This window comes from Panthera onca, chromosome A3, assembly GCF_046562875.1.
Source record: "Panthera onca isolate mPanOnc1 chromosome A3, mPanOnc1 haplotype 2, whole genome shotgun sequence".
NCBI lineage: Eukaryota > Metazoa > Chordata > Mammalia > Carnivora > Felidae > Panthera > Panthera onca.
This window is the reverse complement of record NC_138341.1, coordinates 119,761,669-119,783,335: the sequence shown is the minus strand read 5'-3', so window position 1 is coordinate 119,783,335 and position 21,667 is coordinate 119,761,669.

Sequence of the window (21,667 nt, the reverse complement as noted above, 5' to 3'; positions counted from 1 at the left end):
TGCCCCACATCTAATGAATGAATTTGACTTTCTCTTTCTTTCATGCTCTTATCTTACGTAGTTGTAAGTTAGCATAGTTTTAACTATACAATATGGTTATGTATAGGCGTAGGTTACTTTCCCGCTAAAAGTCTAACCTAGGTTTGTTTCGATTTGCCGTTGTCTACAAATAGTTCTTTTAATTGTGAAATAATTACAATGGACTAAGTCAGGTGTCTGTAAACGTTTCTCTAAGAGCTCTTTAGTTAAGATTTTTTTAAATATTTGTTTATTTTTGAGAGAAAGAGAGCCTGAGGGGGAGAGGGACAGAGAAAGAGGGAGACACAGAATCGGAAGCAGGCTCCAGGCTCCGAGCTGTCAGCACCCAGCCCGACGCAGGGCTCGAACTCACAAACTGTGAGATCATGACCTGAACCGAAGTGGATAATTAACTGACTGAGCCACCCAGGCGCCCCTCAAAGAGCTGCTTCGCAAGTGTTTTAGGTTTTGTGGGCCCTGTGGTCTCGGTAACAAATACTCAGCTCTGCTGTTGTAGCAGAAAAGCAGCCAAACACAATACGTAAACAAGCAAGCATACTTGTGTTCCAATAAAGCTTTAGGTACAAAAGCAAGTGGCAAGTGGAGGGCTGTAGTTTCAACACCAAAAGTATAATCAGTGAAAAGGGGAAAAAAACATACATTGGAGCTCATCAAAATTAGAAACTTCAGCTCTGTGACATATCCTGTTAAGAGGTTGGGGAAATAAGTTATGGACGGAGAGAAAATATTTGAAACTCACACATCTGACAAAGGATTAGCAACTATAATATATAAAGTACTCTCAAAGGTCTCAAAAACAGCAATCGGTTAGAAAATAAGCAAAGGACATGAACAGAAACTTCGTTGAAAAGGGTGGACATATGGCCAAGAAGCACGTTCAGAGACGTTGAACTTCCCGTGCCATTCTGGCAGATGCAGGCTCAACCCACGATGCGATATTCACACACACCTGTCAGAATGGGTAAAAAGTGGGTTTTTTTGAATCGTTCTAAGACCAGATGCTGTTAAGACGCAGAGAAAACGGATCACTTCTGCTTCGCTGGAGGGAACGTAAAATGGCACCGCCACTCTGGAAAACAGTATGGCGGTTTCCTATAAAGCGAAACAGGAAATGGTCATAGATCCCATCGACTGCACTCTTGAGCATTTATCCCAGAGAAATGAAAACTCGTGTTCACACAGAAACCTGCACATGACTATGTATAACAGCTTTTATCATAATAATTAAAATCTGGAAACAAACCAGATGACCTTTAACGGGTGACTAGCGAGACAAACTGGTACATCCAGACCACGGAATACTGCTCAGCAGGAAAAAGGAAGGGCCTGGTGATAGATGCGGCAATTCTGATTAATTCTCACAGAATCATGCCGAGTGAGAAAACATCCGAATGGTCACAAACTGTAAGATTCCATTCATGGAACATTCTGGACATGACAAAATTATAGGCATACCTCAGAGATATGGCGGCTCCAGTTCCAGACCACGACAATAAAGCAAAGAGCCTAGTAGAGTGACTCAAATGGATTTTTTGGCTTTCCAGTGAATATATAAGTTATGTTTACCCTATATATTTTAATCTCTTAAGTGCCCAATAGCACTATATGTAGAAAAAAGAAACCAAGTGTGTATACCTTAATTAAAAAATACTTTATTGCTCAAAACAATGCTAACCACCATCTGAACTCTCAGCAAGTTGTAATCACTGATCACAGACCGCCATAACAAATATAATAGGAATGATCAAGTTTGAAATATTGCAAGAATTACCCAAATGTGACACAGAGACACAAACTGTTGGAAAAATCACACTGACAGATTGCTCAAAACAGCGTTGTCTCAAAACTCTTTTTTTTTTTAATTTCCCTTCTTTAATTGGAAAACGTAGTGTCTCTACAAAATTTAACATGTCAGTTTAAAGACAAATCCCAGAGCTCTATTTAAATGTTTTATACCTTTAAATAAATTTTTTATATTAAATATAATTTATTGTCAAACTGGTTTCCATACAACACCCAGTGCTCATCCCCACAAGTGTCCTCCTCAATGCCCATCACCCATTTTCCCCCCTCTCCCCCACAGCCCCCCATCAACCCTCAGTTTGTTCTCTGTATTTAAGAGGCTCTTATGGTTTGCCTCCCTCCCTCTCTGTTTGTGACTCTTTTTCCCTCTTCCCTTCCCCCATGGTCTTCTGGTAACTTTCTCAAGTTCCACATATGAGTGAAAACATATATCTGTCCTTCTCTGACTGACTTATTTCACTCAGCATAATACCCTCCAATTCCATCCACATTGCCGCAAATGGCCAGATTTTATTCTTTGTCATTGCCAAGTAGTATTCCATTGTATATATAAACCACATCTTCTTTATCCATTCGTCAGTTGATGGACATTTAAGCTCTTTCCATAATTTGGCTATTGTTGAAAGTGCTGCTATAAACATTGGGTTATAAGTGCCCCTATGCATCAGCTCTCCTGTATCCCTTGGGTAAATTCCTAGCAGTGCTATTGCTGGGTCATAGGGTAGGTCTATTTTTAATTCTTTGAGGAACCTCCACACTGTTCTCCCGAGCGGCTGCACCAGTTTGCATTCCCACCAACAGTGCAAGAGGGTTCCCGTTTCTCCACATCCTTGCAGGCGTCTATAGTCTCCTGATTTGCTCATTTTAGCCACTCTGACTGGCGTGAGGTGGTATCTCAGTGTGGTTTTGATTTGTATTTCCCTGATGAAGAGTGACGTTGAGCATCTTTTCACGTGTCTGTTGGCCATCTGAATGTCTTCTTTGGAAAAGTGTCTGTTCATGTCTTTTGCCCATTTCTTCACTGGATTATTTGTTTTTGGGGGTGGAGTTTGGTGAGTTCTTTGTAGATTTTGGATAGTAGCCCTTCATCTGATATGTCATTTGCAAAAAAACATAGCATCTGCAAAGTGCAATAAAACAAGGTATGCCTGTAGAGAAAAGGAGGACAGACCAGTAATCACCAAGGGTTAAGGACGGGACATGGGTGGGGTTGGGAGCAGGAAGGAAATAGATATGACTATAAATGGGCAACAAGATCCCTGTTCTGTGTCTTGACTGGGTGGTGTGTACACAAACCTGTACATGTGGTAAAACTGTACACACACACACACACACACACACACACACACACGAGTATAAGTAAAACTGAGGCCATCTTAATGAAGATCAGTGAATTGTATTTATGCCAAAATCTTGGCTGTGACATCGTAGTATGGTTTTGCAGCATATTATCGATAAGGAAGCTGAGTAAAGAGTATGTGGGATCTCTCAGAATTATTTCTTATACGTGCATGTGAATATACAAGTATCTCAAACTAAAAAGTTTAAATAAAAAGGGGTGGAGGGAAGGCCCAAAGAAATAGATTTTTACTGCCAGTGACGAAGAGATATGGACATACAGGTGGCCCCGGAACACAATGATTAAAGGACCCACAGGCATGGATGAACTCACAGCATGAGTCAGTGTAATGGCGAAAGTATTTTTCAAACATTAAGCCTGTTCGTTTTAATTCTTCCCTTAAATCATGTGTCCTTGCTGTCTTCTGCTCTAAGGTGGGAATTTATCATGCCAGGGCAGACATTAAACTTGAAATGTAAGTTTGGGCAAGACAGCAGATGTTCTATATCCTTTTAACATCTCCAGAATCAAACCTAGAAGAATCAGATGTAGGGCGGCTCCTCTGGTGAGAAGGCGAGAAATGTTCAGGGGATTTCTGTCTTGGATAGCTTCCATTTACCCTGCCAAGTTCACTCTCTACCTCTGTTCTGTACCCCAGGGGACTAACTCCTATGGGATCCATCAACCGATCCCCTTGTCCTTGGCTTCTGGTTGGGTTCAGCCACTTGGTGGGCAGCCAGAGAGCAGCAGATTGGAGGAGAGTGAGGTTGGGTGTAGGTCCACATAGCTCCCTCACTGCCGAGGTATCCCAAGAGGGCTGTGTTCCTCTATCACCAGCCAGAAACCTTGCAAGACCCCCCTTAGCATGCTGTTATCCAACTCTGTGCAGTTACTCTGGTGACTGGTCCCTCCCTTTGCCCCTTTAGACCTAAGGCGGTATGAGCTAGCCACCCACCGTTGCTAGCCCCAGGACACTGCCTTATCCCTTGTTGTTTCCTTAAATTGATGCTTTTGGAACTAGTCCCTTTGCCAAACTCTCCCCAAACTTCTCTTATCCCATTTGAGGGTGTCATCTCTTTTATTCAGGGGCCTTCGAAGATAAAATATCTCTTCTCCGCCAATCCTGCTGGACCACTAAGCTTGTTGCCCTAAGGTAGTAAGGTAACTACTTAGAAGAAATGTTTAAAAATCTTTTTGGTTCCAGTTTGTGGAGAGAAGGGAATCAGAGGCAGACTTAGGTAGCAATACTATAGTCAAGTAGATATTTGGTAAATGATACCTGCTAGACAATTCATTGTGTTAGTCCTGCATTTAGATTTGTATTTTTATGCATTATCACATTTAACCTTTATACTGAGGATTGCGTGATAATTTATAGGTGATAGAACACAAGCTTAGAGGCAAAGAAACCCACCTAAAATTCACAGCAAACAAATGGTGTACTTGGGACTTAAGCCTTGGTCTTTCTGACTACCGAGCCTGGGTACGTTTTGCTTCTCTGTATCAAGTTGCCAGTGAGATAGGTTTTATGACCAGTCTTCCTCTCTTGCCTTGTAGGCCACCTTACCGTGTGCTCACCTGATCTCTTTGTATGCAGGGAGGGCAAGCTCTCTTCCGCCTCCTCTTAACAGGACACTAATCTCATGGGATTAAGGCCCCACACTTATGCCCTCATTTAACATTAATTACTTCTGTAAAGCCCCCATCTCCAAATCCAGCCGCACTGGGATTAGGATTTCGATGTGTGAATCTGGTGGGACATAAACACTCAGTTCATAGCAATTACCCCGGTTTAAAAAAAAAATTGTGTAACCATAATGACTCGTTTCATTTTTAGAAGCTCAAAAAAGCATACCTTTTATAAAAGTTTTCAGCTCAAATTAAAGTCTTGAGCTCCCTTTAATACATTGGCAAGAAACCCAATGTTTTCCTCTTGGGGCTTTCCTCTTTCCCTTTTCCTAATTTTTTTTTTAATTTTTTTTTTTTAACATTTATTTATTTTTGAGACAGAGAGAGACAGAGCATGCACCAGGGGAGGGTCAGAGAGAGAGGGAGACACAGAATCTGAAATGGGCTCCAGGCTCTGAGCTGTCAGCACAGAGCCGGACGTGGGGCTCGAACTCACAGACCGCGAGATCATGACCTGAGCTGAAGTCGGCCGCTTAACCGACTGAGCCACCCAGGCGCCCCTCCCTTTTCCTAATTTTTAAAACACCTGGGGCTCAAGCAGTCCAAAGGATCCCACAGCACGAGGCCGGTCCACGATGCCCACTTCTCGCCATGGCCTCTCGGTGATCTGTCGAAAGCTGAAGGGCATCCACATTCCCAGGATGTGGACGGTCCACTCCGTGGTGGTGCAGTGAGGGTGCAGAGGGAGGACTGGGAACGTGGACATCATCACCTCCCATCAGCTTTCATCACCGACCGTCAGCTTCCTGATGACCTCCTGCTAAAGTCACCAAAACGCAAACTCAGAACATGTCTAAGCTTTACATTGCTCGTAGAAAGGAAAAAGGACATGGGTGAAGAAAGGATGGAATCAAAAGCAAATCAGCAGAAAAACAATAAAAATAAAAATAAAAAATGAAACAGCTGTGGTTTAGAAAGCAAACCTCAGAGGCACAGTTTTTATCTTCAATAGACCTGCTCCAAAATCCAAACATGAGAATGGCCCGGTCACAGACTTATTAAGAAAAGAATGCAAAAAAGCACCTTGCTCCACAAGGCAGAAGCACTACAATTGTGTGGGTCGGATGAAACTCGTAAGTCAAAAGACTACTGGTCGTCTTCCCATTCAGTCTTGAGTATGTCTTGAATCATCATTCAAACTCACTCTGTGTGTGTGTGTGTGTGTGTGTGTGTGTGTGTGTGTGTCTGTCTCTCCCTCTCTTATGTCTTTCTTTCTCTCTCCTGCGTGCACACACACGTGCTTACACACACACACACACACACACACACACACACACACCCTGCTGGAGAAGACATTTCATAATTCTGGGTGGCAGAAACAGGAAATAGAATTTACAAGGTCTTGAATAAAAGATGAACCCACCTGTATCCAAAAAGGCCCATCCTTTTCCTTTCCAACACTCTATTATAAAGGTGCACGTAGACAAAAGACCCCCGAGAGTCCACCCGTCAGATGGATTTCAAGAGGCGTAGGTAAAACTTCTGAGTGACAAAGTCCCGAGCTGCACATGCTGTGTTCCAGGGGCTACAAAGAAAGCCTTGTCTTGGTCTGTTACAGGCTCAGGTGAGTGGAGGCAACAGCCACAGACACACAAATGCCACCACACCGCAGATGACAAAGCTAAAGAATGAAGTGATCTGGGGGACCAGAGGAAGGGGTTTTTAACTACCCCTGATCAGTCGAGAAGGGCTTCTCAAAGGACATACGTTTGAGATAAATCTTAAAGGGTGGATAGGATCCTGTTCCTTTCCCACAAGAATCCTGTCTTCACACTGCTTTTAGATACTTCCTGAAGTCAGCATGGGCACGTGCATGCACACACACACACACACACACACACTAAACTCATATGAAAGTTTATGTATCTCATAAAGGTAAAAGCTCCAGTCTTTGCTAATTATCCATCCCTTCCTGGGGACCAGATGAAAATTCCTCCCAGGAGCCTTCATAAAGAAGACAATGTATGATATAATAAACACCATTTTACAGGGTCATTAAAATGGATAGAACCATAAGCTTCATAGGTCTGTTTCTTATCAGACCCTCAATATAGATCATCAAAAAGCCATTCATTAAAAGCAGATCTATAGGGACCTAGCAAAATGTCCAAGATGCCCAGCTTTCTGTTGGCCTACTTTATTCCGAGGAAAATCTTAGAATATTTGAAGAAGAGGTGGATTGCAGACCCTCCCAGAAAGCGATACCTCTTGGGGCTTGGCGCTTGTGAGGAAGTTACCCTGTGTTGCACTTTTGACGATGACCCAAGTGCCAAGGGCAGTCACACCCAGGAGTGTAAACATCATATGAGAAAATCAAAACAGTAAGGAGGGATATGAGCTCCCCTGGATGGACAGAACAGCCAAGAATCTGTTGTCATAGACCAGATTAACGAGGACTGAATTGTGACAGGGAGGCGCAGTGAGGGAAACAATCTTACAGAGACCATTCAGGTTCCTCTTCTTGCGTAAAATTTCTTCTTCCGCCTTTATTCAAGCAACAGCGAGGAGACCGTCAACTGTCAAGCAGGCCAAAAGCCCATTCATTCAATAAACGTTTCCTAAGAATCTGCTCTGCGTCATAAATTACGCCAGTTACTAAGATCTTGGAGAGACATAAAGTCTAATTTCTGCCTTGCAAAATGCACGTAACTTATGATACAATCAACCCTCCTCAGATTTGCCTCTTTCTGGAGTTGCGTTGTTGGGCGTGGGCCAGACCAGGGAAACCCGCACACCTGGATGGAATTCTCCAGGTTTTCCATGGGCATCACAGAGACGCTCCCACATTCCTAGACATTTTCAAGGGTGAGGAGTGGATCCTTGTGCACTTTGAGTAATAAAACCTCGCCACAAGGAAGACAGATGAAGGATTATGAGGTCAAGGGGAAATATCTCCACCTGCTTCCCCAGTCCCAACCCTTACACTGATAAAGCCGGTCTCTAATTAATCATCTGTGCTGGTAAATGTCCACTGATCCTATTAAACAATAGGACTGGGTGGAACTGATGGGCCAGCCTTGCCGCCAAGACCTCCCAACCCTCATTAATAAATTTAATAGCGGCACCGAGATATCTCAGGAGTGCAGTAGGTTATAGGCTGCGCCTTTCCTTGGGGTATAATTTTACGTTCCTGCTCCGTGCGGAAGTAATGTATTTATTCCAAGTTAATTTTTTTTTTCCTAAAGTCGGCCAGTTGGGCTCCTTGGGTGCTATCCTAAATTGACAAATTCCAGGCTGCTGGGGCTTGTCATCTGAAGGCAGAAAAATTAGAGAAGCCAGTAATCAATCTGTATTGTGTGAAGATTAACATGCCTGCCCCTCAGGTTAACCAGACCTAAATGCAAATTGAATTGAAATGTTCAGAAAGTGTTCCTAATCACGCGTGCCGTGATTACGAATCAGTCCTGTGTTTATTTATCGCTCTTTGAAATCACCAAACACCGGGCAGCCGGGGGAGACAGAGGCCAACAAACCTGAAATGAACTACGATCCCGGCAGCCGATGACCTGAAGCAAGTCCGAGGGGCTGCCTGTCCGGAGAAAATGCAAATGCTTTCTCCACCGGGTGTGCCTGGGCTGGTGGTCGTGGCCGGGTGCTGGGGATGGGCAGCTGTTCGTGGACAAATCCAGGGCGGGTGGGGGTGGGGAATGTCAAGGGCATGGATGAGTTATGTCAGCAGGGCCCGTACCGGCCCTTTCTCAAATATCAGGCCACAGATTTATTTCAGGGACTTTGGGGAAAAGAGCTCCTGAAAGCGGATATGCCGAGATTAATGGAGCACCGCGCAGTCGGACAGGAACTGGTGCGCAGCTCGGCTTAGGGGGCCTCGCCGGATCGCTTGCTTGCCTTCTGCCTCTTTCCAGCGGCCACGTGTGCCTGTGTGCGCACGCACTTCGGCGTGGGAAGGCCACCGCGTGTGAGTTGAGACCGTGTGTCCCTTGTATGTCGGAGGGGATGTACGGCTCGCGTTCGTTATTTACCAACTAGCAATGCCTAGCTTTGGAGGAGGCTGTGTTTTAAAAATTAACCTAAGTCGATAGTTTGTGCCTCGAAACACATTTTCCCCCGAAGAAATAATGCTCCACTGTATGCCTCTGATGTTCTTGCAAGTCCATAACTTACCTGAGGGGTATGGTGTTGAATCGCGCCGGGGTGGGGCGTGATAATCACACAATTAGAATAGGATTCGGCTCACACAGCGGCAAGATTTTAATGCCATGCTAAGTGGCTTGGACTTTATTATGTGGGGCAGCGGTTCCCAGGCTTTTACTTCAAGCATCAGAATTTTTTTTTTTTTTTAAAGAATCGGGGGATAGGGTTTACTGACCAACTTTTTATTTTGCCTAGTAAGGGCTTTACCGCAAAGCACAGCGGCAGCAGAAACAAGACAACAAGCTACTCTCATTATTTCATTAAAGAAAGAACATTTTTATCCCCCAAAAGCAGAAAGAATATCAATTTTAGTTTAAGAAACAGGGGACTGGGGGGGGGGGGTGGAGGGGGAGGGGGCGTTTGGTTCAGAAAATGTAATAATTCACCTTGAAGAAAGCTTTCTGCATGAAGTCTACTTTTTCACCTTTTTTAACTACGAGCCTCTGAACCCTCTTCACAGCCAGGTGCGCTATTGCTTAGATGTGGGTTTGGGGAACCAATGGCATCAGGGAACCTTCAGCAGTTCCACAAGCCCAGGTAGGGGGCAGACATAAAATGATCATGGATTATGCTCTTCGATTCTGGGAGTCAGGATTCAAACAGGACGCAGCAAGGGCAGTTTGATTCTGTTCCACAGGCTTGGGGGTCTCAGACTCGAAGCTGGAGGCTGTTACCGCTGTGAAGGTTCCCTCACGCACACGTCTGGTCGCATCTGGTGGCTCAATGCCGGATGTCCACTTGGGGACCTCAGCTCCTCTCCTGGGTCCCTCCAAGCAGGCTAGTTTAAGCTTCCTCATGGCGCTGTGGCTGGGATTCCAGGGGATGGGAGCTATACCCTTTTATGACCTAGCCTTGGCTGTCACATGACATCCCTTGCCCCATTATATTGGCTGAAGCGGTCCCAAACCCCTGCCCAGATTGAGGGGGTAGGGAACACAGTTCCAGCCACTCAGTGGAAGAGTGTATGTGGGGGTATATGTGCAGCCATCTTTGGAAAATGCAATATGCTACAGAGCCCCCTACTGCAAATTATTTATTATTTCCTCTCAATCTCTCTCTCTGTCTCCAGTATATATAATACACACACACACACACACACACACACACACACACACACATAGAGGAAACAAGAGATTTATTTTTAAAAATAAACACAGGCAGGGTGCCTGAGTGGCTCTGTCAGTTAAGCGTCCGACTTGGGCTCAGGTCATGATCTCAGGGTTCGTGAGTTCGAGCCCCGCGTCGGGCTCTGTGCTGACAGCTCAAGAGCCTGGAGGCTGCTTCAGATTCTTCGTCTCCCTCTCTCTCTGCCCCTCCCCTGCTCATGCTCTGTCTCTCTCAAAAATAAATAAACATTAAAAAATTTATAGGGGCGCCTGGGGGGCTCAGTCAATTAAGCAGCTGGCTTCGGCTCAGGTCATGATATCACAGTTTGTGGGTTCCAGCCCTGTGTCAGGCTCTGTGCTGACAGCTCAGAGCCTTGGAGCCTGCTTCAGATACTGTGTCTCTCTCTCTGCCCCTCCCCTTCGCGTGCTCAGTCTCTCTCTGTCTCTCAAAAATAAATAAATGTTAAATTTTTTTTTAATTTATACAAATAAAAATAAAATAAATAAAATAAAAAATAAACACAAGGCAAAAAAATTCAAACCTTGCCATGTATACACACACACACACACACACACACACACACACACATATATATATATATAGAGAGAGAGAGAGAGGGAGGGAGAGAGAATTTTGACTAGGCCACCAAGTGCCCAGCTATTTGGTTCAGCATTATTCTGGATATATCTGTGAGGGTGTCTCTGGGTGACATTAACATTTGAATTGGTAGACTCTGGCATGTTGCTCAGCTAAACCGTGGGGGAGCCCTACACAGAACAAAAGGCAGGGCAAAGGAAAATTCACTCTCTGCCTGTCTTTGCATTGGGACACTGGTCTTCTCCGGCACTCAGATAGGAACTTACATCATCGGTTCTCCTGAGGATCGGGCCTTGGGGCTCAGACTGGAACTATACCAGCTCTCCTGAGTCTCCTGCTCACAGAGGGGAGAGCACTGGACTTCTGTGAGCCAGTTCCATATGATATAGATGGAGAGATAGACATGTGACAGAGGTAGAAAGATCGATAGGTACATACATGAGACAGATGATAGATGAGATAGCTAGATAGCTACGAGCTAGATCGATCCATCAATCGATAGATTGATAGATCAATAGATAGATAGATAGAAGAGAGGGAGAGACCTGCTATTGGTTGTTTCTCTGGAGAACCCCAATAATCCAGATTTATATATGTGTGTGTATATGTATCTATATGCATGCACACACACAGGTATGTGTATATGTGCATATGAATGTATATCTCATAAACACACGCACACACACTGTGTCACTATAACGTTGCACTGAATTTCAGTGAGTCCCTCAATCCCCTGAAGGTCAGGGTGAACCCAAGACAGGAGTCTCTGTTTCTTTGTAGGCCAATACTGCTGGTTTTTTACACGGTTATGCTCTAGCTGCACTCTGGAGGAATAAGCACAGGACTTAGAGGCAAATCCCAGGACCTCTGTTGCCCGGATCGTGGTACCACATGTATCACATAACCTCCCTCGGTCTCCATTTTGCTCGCTGGTTACGTTGACATCATCGCCCTTGGTTCACAGACCAGTAGGCTCTGCTTACTAGTAACTGAGAAGTACTTTCTCTTGCGGCCTGTCTTCTCCACCTCTCTTTCTCTACTCAGCAAATATTTGCAGCTGGCCCTGGCCTCGTCCTCCTCTGCCCCATCATCCTTCTTGCTGCCACAGACCTCAGTGGCTGCAGACCTGCCCAGGAAACCACCTCTGGCATTACATCAAGGGAAGACGAGGTTGGGAGTCATGCCACCAATTCGAGCCCCACATGCTAGTTACGGACTAAAAAGGGATGAGGCTCAGTAAAAATAAATCACAATCCCGCGCCCGAGGTGGGGGCTGACTGCTGAAGAATTTCATACGCTTTTCCTTTTTTAGTTCAGAGAATTGGTCAGGATAAGCAGAGACACAGGTATTGACTTCACTGAAGCTGTGATATGGTACAACCAAGTAATGGCAGCCCAGGGTCTAGCCGCAACCCTCACAAGCTGTGGGACCTTCGGCAAGTTACTTAACCTCATCACATCTCAGTTTCCTCAATGTGAGATAACAGTGGTGCTTCTCACAGGGGGTCATTTTGAGGAAGAACTGAGATAATGCATTAAAAGTCCTTGACACTGTTTAGCACAGTGGTTCTCAAACTTCAGCACACATCCGGTTCATTGGTAGGGTTGTTAAAACACAGATTCCTGGGTGTCTGACTCCAGGGGTTTCTAATTTGTTAGGTTTCAGATGGGCTCTGAGGTTTTGCATGTCTGACAAGTACCGGGCATGGGGGATGCTGCTGATCTGGGACCACACTTTGAGAACAACTAGTCTTGCATAGTTTTCATCCATTGTGAAGATGATGATGATGATGATGATGATGATATGAAGATGATGGTGATGGTGATGAAGGTGATGAAGGTGATGATGTTGATGATGTTGATGGTGATGTTGATGGTGGTGATGATGATGATGGTGATGAAGGTGATGAAGGTGGTGATGGTGATGATGGTGATGGTGATGATGGTGATGAAGGTGGTGATGGTGATGATGATGATGGTGGTGATGGTGGTGATGGTGATGATGATGATGGAGGTGATGGTGATGATGGTGACAGTGATGATGGTGATGAAAGTGATGATGTTGATGGTGGTGATGATGATGATGGTGATGAAGGTGATGATGGTGATGATGATGAAGGTGATGATGGTGATGATGATGATGATGGTGATGTTGATGATGATGATGGTGACGATGGTGATGAAGGTGATGATGTTGGTGGTGACGATGATGGTGATGAAGGTGATGATGGTGATGATGATGATGATGATGATGACAATGATGATGATGACGATGATGATGGTGATGAAGTTGATGATGTTGATGATGGTGAAGTTGATGATGGTGATGGTGATGATGGTGATGATTGCTGTAAGGGACTCCAATTTTACACAAACAATAAAGTAAAGAATAAATGTGTTTTGCATAACTTAAGAAAACCTCCTAGTATGCTCCATATTACAGTTTGGTTGCTATTGACGAAATCTATTGTAGTTCAAATATTTTAGACTTTATATTTGGTACAAAGTTTCTAGGATACGAAGCATGTGAAAATGCATCTGGCAGAATCCCTAGAGGCAATCAGTGGCGAGATGAGATTTCTGCTGTGAAGGGAACAGAACCGGGCAGCCAGGAAGGAGAATTTGGCCCTCAGGTTTAAGGGATTTCCTTTGCAAAATGTTAGGATTGAATAAAATTATCTCCAAGATCCAACCCAGTTCTGCCAAACCAAGAGTCTATCAATAATTATAATCTAAAGCAGACTGAGAACACAGCAGTCCTGCCCCCAGAAAGCTACTTGTTATGCAAAGCCCTTGGCCCAGGCACCAGGAAGCTTTATAGAGAAGGTTTCCTTCCATCCAAGACCATCATCCGAGACCAGCACCACTCAACAGCAGAAGCTTCTATGGGGCCCGAAGAAACTGGCTGTTTGTTGCATGAGGATGGGCAACTTCCTGCCCCGGAAGACCGTGAAAGGAGGCAGCCAAGCCCTATTGCCCACTTTTCTGACACTGAGATGGAGAACTTGAGTTCAATAGATTGTTTTTTAGGAAATGACTTTATAAGCCTTACATCTAAATGGGAAGAGAGAGAAAGGCCTGGTGTCGTGTTCTTCCATCCCACTGCCTTACGTGGGCTACATTCTAGTGGTAAGTCTTCCCAGGGAAGCTCCAGCCCATGACTTGATCCCTCTAGGATACAAGACGTCTCTGTGTGTCCTTGGGCTGGCAGACAGTTCTACTGTTTTCGCTTTTTTTTTTTTTTTTTGATTGTCTGTTCTTGGGATATAAACAACCAACTAGCCCTCCCAGCTCCTTGAAAGAGAGGTTATTTGTAATTCATTTGTGAGCACCTGGAATTAGACCTAACACAAAAAGCTACTCAGCAAATACTTGTTGAATTGATGAATGAGTGAATGACCATCCATCTGAGAAAGACAAGTGTCAAATTTCCCTACTTATTTTCTAAAAGCCTGTCATAATCATTATACTGAGCACTTACACTATGCCTGGAACTATTCTAAGCACGTACAAGCGATATTTCATTTCACTCTCAAAATAGACCCAAGAGGTTGAGTATTGTTATCATCACCCCATTATTCAGATGAGGAAACTGAGAGTCAATATTACACCGTCAAAAATTGGCAGAACACGTTTGAGGCCAGGCAGTCTGACTCCCTGGAAAAGCACTCTGGATGGCTCTCTGGCTTCCATCCAACTACACACAGGCCGTCAAGCCATGAGTTGACGCCATTCTGGACACTCTCTAGGCCCCACCTTCATGACTTCTGGCATGCTCCATGGATGTGCATTCTGTCGTCTCTCCATCCACACAGAGAGACAGGCATTGAGGGAGGACCTGGCTACAGAGCTGAGGTCTCAGGAGCATGGAAGGCAGAGGAGACAGTGACAACCCTTCTGTTTATTGCTCTTTTCCATCCTGTGGAGAGCCATCATCAACCATCCTCATGGAGGTTCCCCTTAGCAGCGAGATTCTGCCTTCGCTGGTCTTCCTCGCAAAGCAGCCTCCAGGGAAAAAGGCAGCTCAATTTCCACATTATTTAATAGCTCTCTGGCAACTTCTACCAAGTCTCAGTAGACTCATTAGTCAAACGAGGAGGACGAACTAACCCATTCAGATAGGCCTGGAAAGGCATAACCCCAGCCAGATATACAAGGTCACAGATATACGGGCTCATGTTTTTAACAGAAATACAATCCTTTCCTTTACTGAACAACACTTGCTTGGCAATATCTCTTTATTATAGGTCAGTTGATTACTTAAAATAATGAAACAAGTCCAGTTCCCAACATACTCATTAATAATAATAAGTCTGAAACCAAGAGGAAAAAAAAAATCTCAGATCCATTAGGATTTTTTTTTTTGATTTGTGGTCTCAGAATGCTTAGGAAAATTTTATTTCCCTCTTTAGCAAGTAAAGCCCCTCTTTGTGCTGCTTTGGTCAGCTTTTGCATATGGCTCCCCTTTTGTACCCAGGTTTGGGGAGGTGAGTCAACCCTTGTCCCACAGCAAAGCCCTGAAGGCCACCTCTTTGACGGCCATCCACAGTACCAAATCAGGGCTACTGCCTTCCCAGGGCAGTTTCACTGGCAATGTCCACTTAAAGAGTCAGCCACTGGGTCAGAATGTGACAAAATGTGCTCACCAAACAGCAAAGACCATTTCTTAGCATCCACCGTTTCTCTTTTTGATTCAGAAGAGGCGGGAACTTTTTTTTTAACATTTATTTATTTTTGAGAGACAGAGAGCGACAGAGTATGAGCAGGGGAGGGGCAGAGAGAGAGGGAGACACAGAATTCAGAGCAGACTCCAAGTTGTCAGCACAGAGCCCGACACGGGGCTCCAACTCACAAACCGCTTGATCATGACCTGAGCCGAAGTCGGACGCTTAACCGACTGAGCCACCCAGGTGCCCCTGGAAGAGGTGGGAACTTTTGAAGCTGCCCCTCCGGTTGCATTCTGAAGTCTGAACCCCTAAAGCCAACTTGTCCTCCTTGTTCCCACAGGGAGAACAGCCTTGCCCTGGGTCTGCCTTAGTTGAAAGTCAAGATTCCCTGAGAGAATGCATACGTGGAAGACCCTCTCAATAGATACAGAACCTCCCAGTTAGTCACCATATGCACATCTGCCTTTCTCAAAGTTTGGATATTCTACGCAACCATTGACACCAGTGTCTAGACCAGAGGTAAGATAAATGTTCGTGTGTTTCCCTTCCTGAGGCATATACAACATGAAACCAGCTATCCCAACGTCAAGGTATTATTTAGCTAACAATATCTAATTCCAAAAATACTCCGAATCCATTTTTTTTATATATGAAGTTTATTGTCAAGTTGGTTTCCATACAACACCCAGTGCTCACCCCAAAGGGTGCCCTCCTCAATACCCATCACCCACCCTCCCCTCCCTCCCACCCCCCCGAATCCATTTTTTAAAAAATTCACTGCTCAGTTAACTATCAAGTCTAATGGATTTTCTCCACAGAAATGTCTGATGTATTTAACTATTTCTCTACTGAGTGAAATGAGTGGTTTTCAGCCCACATTCTGTGTGTCACAATCACCTAGGAAGAAAAATCCTCATTCCCAGCCTCACCCGCCCAGATCTTCTTCTGGGGCGAAGTTCCCACATTGACATTGGTCAAGATACCCAACTGATCCTCACGTGCATCCGGGACTGTGCACGACTCTCTGACTGATCCTAACTTTCCTGAATGGTGACCCTGCCACATTTACTACCTCTGCAAAGGACAGATCTCTCCTATCTATAAACGGGCTGTTACTTCTTTTCTTCCCATGAGCATGAAAACCTGGATATCCAAACCTTAGCGCCTTCGGAAAATCTTAAAGACGCGAACGAGTTAGCTGATTGGTACCCCCAGATGAGGTTGGGTGGCCTCTTGGATTAGTGAAGCTCTTCACACCCCTCATGCATCACTAGCAGTATCCTGAACATGCTTTCCCCACCCCCCCACCCCCTCCATTTTCCTCCTGGGCAGGAAGAAGACCGGGTGATAAATGAGTCAGGTAGGTTGGGGCCAAATGAAGAAAGGCCTTGGAATGGATGTTCCATTTCATTCTGAGGGCAAGGAGATGACATTGATGGGTTTTAATTGGGGCAGGATGTGACATGATCACATTTTTTTTTATTTTACAAAGATCATCAGGCTCTAGTCTGGAGACTGGAGGAGTTGGTAAAGAGAGCTGGAGCTGGGGCACAGACAGATGGTTATTGAAGTCACTTTAGCAAGCGATCAAGTATCCTGAAATAAGGGAGCTGCCAGACAAGTTTGGGGGAGAAAAGATTGAAGAAGTGAAAGTGGTGGGATTTGGTGATGAATGCATTTGAGGCTGAGGAGGAAGAAAGAAAATCCTCTAGCTTTCTGGCTAGAGCAATTGCATCAATGGCAATGAGGTTCCTCAGTTTGGAGAACACAGGAGGGAAGGACTAGGTGTCTCCGCGAAACATATACATTTGAAGGGGACACACTTCAACCCATAACAGGTGTTATGGAAATCATCTGGGGTGAGCTTTTCCAAAATGTTTAACCATTTCCATGCTGCTGAGAGTTATCTAAGGTAAAAATAATAAGGTTCTGTTCTAAGTCACAGTTCCTTCCCACCTACCTCTGCCTGTTCATTTAGTTCATCTGATTTCAAACCTTAAAATTTAATAAAACACCAGGTGAGGAACTTTTTCCCCAAGAACTAATCTAATTCCTGGGCTCCTGGGCTCACTAATACACTCCTTTTCAACCAGCTCTTCTGATGTGATCATCACAGCCACACGGTCGTTGAGCCCCAACCACGGGGCAGCTTTTATTGGAAGGATTCAAGCATAGTCTACCCTACTTTCAAGAAGAGCTTTCCCGTTTCACCAAAAACCACAGGCCAATGTACCAACAAAACTTCATGCCGCCCTCCTTTTTATCAGTATATTATATCTGGCACAAAGGCCTTCAGGAATGGCTGTTCCACTATTGACCATTGTTACACTCTGTCATCTTACAGAGAAATCCATCAGGAATAATGGAAAACTGTTTGCAGCTTTTATCGACCATTCATTGGCCTTTGACTGTGAACAGGAACCGGCTATGGGTTAAGCCTCATAAACTCCATATAGACTTTCAGTAATTGAAGTTCATGCAAAACTTGCATTTTACTACCACAGTAAGATTGGCAGGCCTCCGGTAGACCAGAACGCAGTTCTGAGCTGTGTGAAACAAGGTTTGCCTTCTGTTCTCCATCATACATGGCTGGAAGTTGCTTTTGCGTAACGTGTTCCCATGGCCCGTAGCGTGTTCTCATGGCCCGTAGTGTGTTTCCATGGTGTGTAGCGTGTTCCTATGGCACGTAACGTGTTCCCATGGCCCATAGCATGTTCCCATGGCACAGTAAAGAGAAATGCAGTGTCATCCTGCATACTGACTACTTAGTTTGTCATCATCAGTGGATATGGGGTGCCAGTTCACCCATGCACTTAGTATTTATGGCAGGCCTACTATGTGCTGGCACTGTGCTAGACGCGGGGATGCAACATTAACAAGACAGGCACGATGCTTCCCTCAATGCACTTCCTGGGTTGGGAGGAAGTCAGACAAACAACGAGCCAATAAAAATGGAGTATGAGAAGTCTGTTTGCTAAGATCCACCCAGGTGCTTCAGACAAGCCTCTCGGCGAACTCTGGTACCACCGACCCAGTTCATCCGGTCATAAATCTGAAAGGCTTTTTGCCCTCTATCTCCTCCATCTTCCCAGGCTCCTATCTACCACCAGATCCTGTGGATTCTGGCTCCTAAATGTCTCTCAAAAACAGAATGTGTTTTCTAGATGCTTCTGCTTCAGTTCAGACAGTATTCCAAATATCTATCAGTTTTGACTTCTGATATGAGCTGGAAAGATTGTACATTAATATGCTAACTTATGATTTCCCTCACTCAATACGATGTTACTGAGCACATACTATGTACGAGGCACTGGAGATGTAATGACAAAGAAGACACGCGTGGCCTGTGGCCACATTTTTACACACAAAATCCCCCAAGGGCCTTGGTGCCACGAATCAATCAATTAAAATTTGCACTGGAAAGCTAATGTAACTGAATTTGCTTCATGCACTGCTGACCCTACAACCCTAGGCTTCCCTGCCTCTGCTGCACACTCCTTAAATTTGTCAGAATGGTTTGAGTTGTTTTCCCTTCTCGTTTTTTATGTTCCTGCCCCACTTGGATTTATACTCTTTAACATCATTTCTCCTGCTAACTGACTTTAGGCTTTGAGGATCCAAAGAATGAATGTCAAAATCTGAAGGGCAAAACTCTGGTTGGCCTGGCTCATGAAGTGGTCGCTGTGGCTTTCCTGGTGACAAATGTGACACATGATAGAAATAGGATGCTGCCTAAATCAAAGACTCACACCAAATCACTGAGAAGAAACAAGACACGTCACTAGATAAAGGATGGCAAACACCTGGTTCGTTTACAGCCATATCCGTTCCCGTGCCAGACATAACTAATTGATCACAGATCTCTTTTCCTGCTGACCCCGGGCATGACTTTAGGTTCTTAGCACAGCCTGCCACAGCCACTGCCGATCAATTAGGTTTGGGACCTGAGACAAAATTTGTCATCTCTGCATTAATCCAGTGATCAGAGAATAGGAAACTTCACGAATCAGAAGACTAAGGCAAAGCTATACAAAATAGAGAGAGGCCAGGGAGGATGGAAACCATGCTCTTTGCGATCTCCAGAGTGTTTCCTGCCCCAAAGTCCACAAGATCACCAAAGGATGATTCTTCTTGTGCCGCTTGAGAAAGAGCCTCAGGCTGCATCAAGCTCTCTGTCCAGGGGAGGGTGGCATCCTCTATTGGCCAGACTGGGGCAAAGGAGCATGGTCCTTGATTATAAACCCCATCAGAATGCCCATGAAATAGGAGAGGGGCATTGCCCAATAGAAAAAGACATGGGGTAGATCAGATCATTAGCGCCTACTCCAGAGACACAAAAGGAGTGTGACAAAGGTGGGAGAAGGAAGCCCTCACCTGACGGGGGTCCTTAGAAAAGGCTTTGTGGAGGTTGAAACATCTGAGATCAAGGGTGGATAGAAAGGCACCACTTCCCAGCTCCAAGATGGGAGGGAGGGTAAGAGGTTGACACAGACTAAGTGACGTACATGAAGAGACGGAAGCATCTTCGATTCCCCGCATCCACAGACTGTGTCCTGTCCATCTATAATCTAACCAGCTGCCTGGGACTGAGCCAGCTGGGTTGGCTGCAGTCATCACATATGAGCAATTTTGCTAAAGACCACACCCCGTTCATTTGTATGATTAGGGAATTAGCAATTGCCTTTCCTGATCTCAAAGATTATTCAAAACACAAAATATTCTCAGAACGAAATTGGAATAAAAGTGGCATGCTTTTAGGTATAAATTAAAGTTCAGCTGAATATTGCCTGCAATAACGCAGCGTAGAGATTTATAGTAATAGGTCACTTCCTTCAGGGTTCACTACCTTCTTTGCTTAAAAGGTCTCTCTCTCTCTCTCTCTCTCTCTCTCTGTCTCATACACACACACACACACACACACACACACACACACACATTTTGCCCTTTGAACTGGAACAGTGATCTGTTCCCTGTGATTAAATTAGTGTAAGTAATAAGATATCATAGATTTGATTGATTTCCCTGGCAATGGTTATTAACCAGCCCAATTCAGAGCCAAGCAGGACCATTATTCTAAACATTGATTTCTGAACAGGCATGCAGGGGAAGGAAATTCTCAGCTACAGAGATATTCCATAAGGAATTATCAGATAGGATGATATATAGCGAGGATTCTCAGACAAGGCAATGAACCCCCTGGAATCCTCAAATACCGTGATATACAGATGTCAGAGCCCACAGGGAGACTGTGAATACACAGTGTATTGCTGTGAATACACTTTAGCAATGTTCCTAGGGAATACTTCTTAGATGCACCATAAAATGTAAGAGCTGAGAACTGTATTGTATGCCAATCACTGTATTTAATCCAACAAATATATGCTTAGTAACTTCCCTGAACTATATTTTATATTTGCTGAAGGTCCAGGAGACAAGAAGGAAACACGGCCTCTACCTTCAAAGAGCTCAGAGCCAATATGTTGTGTTCCTTAAGGAAGCTTGGAAATGCCCTCCACTCAAAAAGGATGGATACTTGGAATGTGGCTACTGTTTCAGAAGATTCTCCTTCCCCCGATAGGTTTGTATATTTCAACAAAGAGTCATACATCCAATGAAAGACTTTCACAGAAATGTAGAGTATCTATTCAGTAACACACAAGGTGCATCAGGCTAGAAAGCATGGCATGAATCTCTCTGAGCCCCAAAGAAAAATAAATCTGTTAAACGGAAATTCTTCTTCCCGTTCTCCAAATCCCTATGGCTCCTTCCCACCAAGCAGGAGAGAAGGGAATTAGGAAATACTTCAGCGTGGCTCTCTTCAAGGGTATCTACACCATGTCAAACAGCCGGAGGAAAGCAGGATACTTTTAATCCAAATTCACATATTGAATGACCTATAACCTTACAAGGTGACGAATGAATCATGGCTTCCTTCCTTCCTCTCTTGTTCCTTCGGACTCCAGAGGTACAACCAGGACCAGTGGGAGAATGCGCACTGTCAGAAAGCACAGTCTACCCACCAGAGCCATGCTACATCCCAGTGGGTGGCACTGGGAGGAATTTTGCTCCCTGTCCCTGGAAGTGTTCAAGTAAAGGGTGACGACCCACCATAGTTTCAAGGATTTCTGTCCTGTGTTTAGGAGCGTATTGGATCAGATGCCTGTTTGGGTCTCTCCTACCTTATTTCACTCTGGTTCCATGACAAAGGATAGAAATGTTTTGCTCCGGCCACCATGGAATACGTTGAAGGAAGGAAAGAGCTAAGGGAGAACTA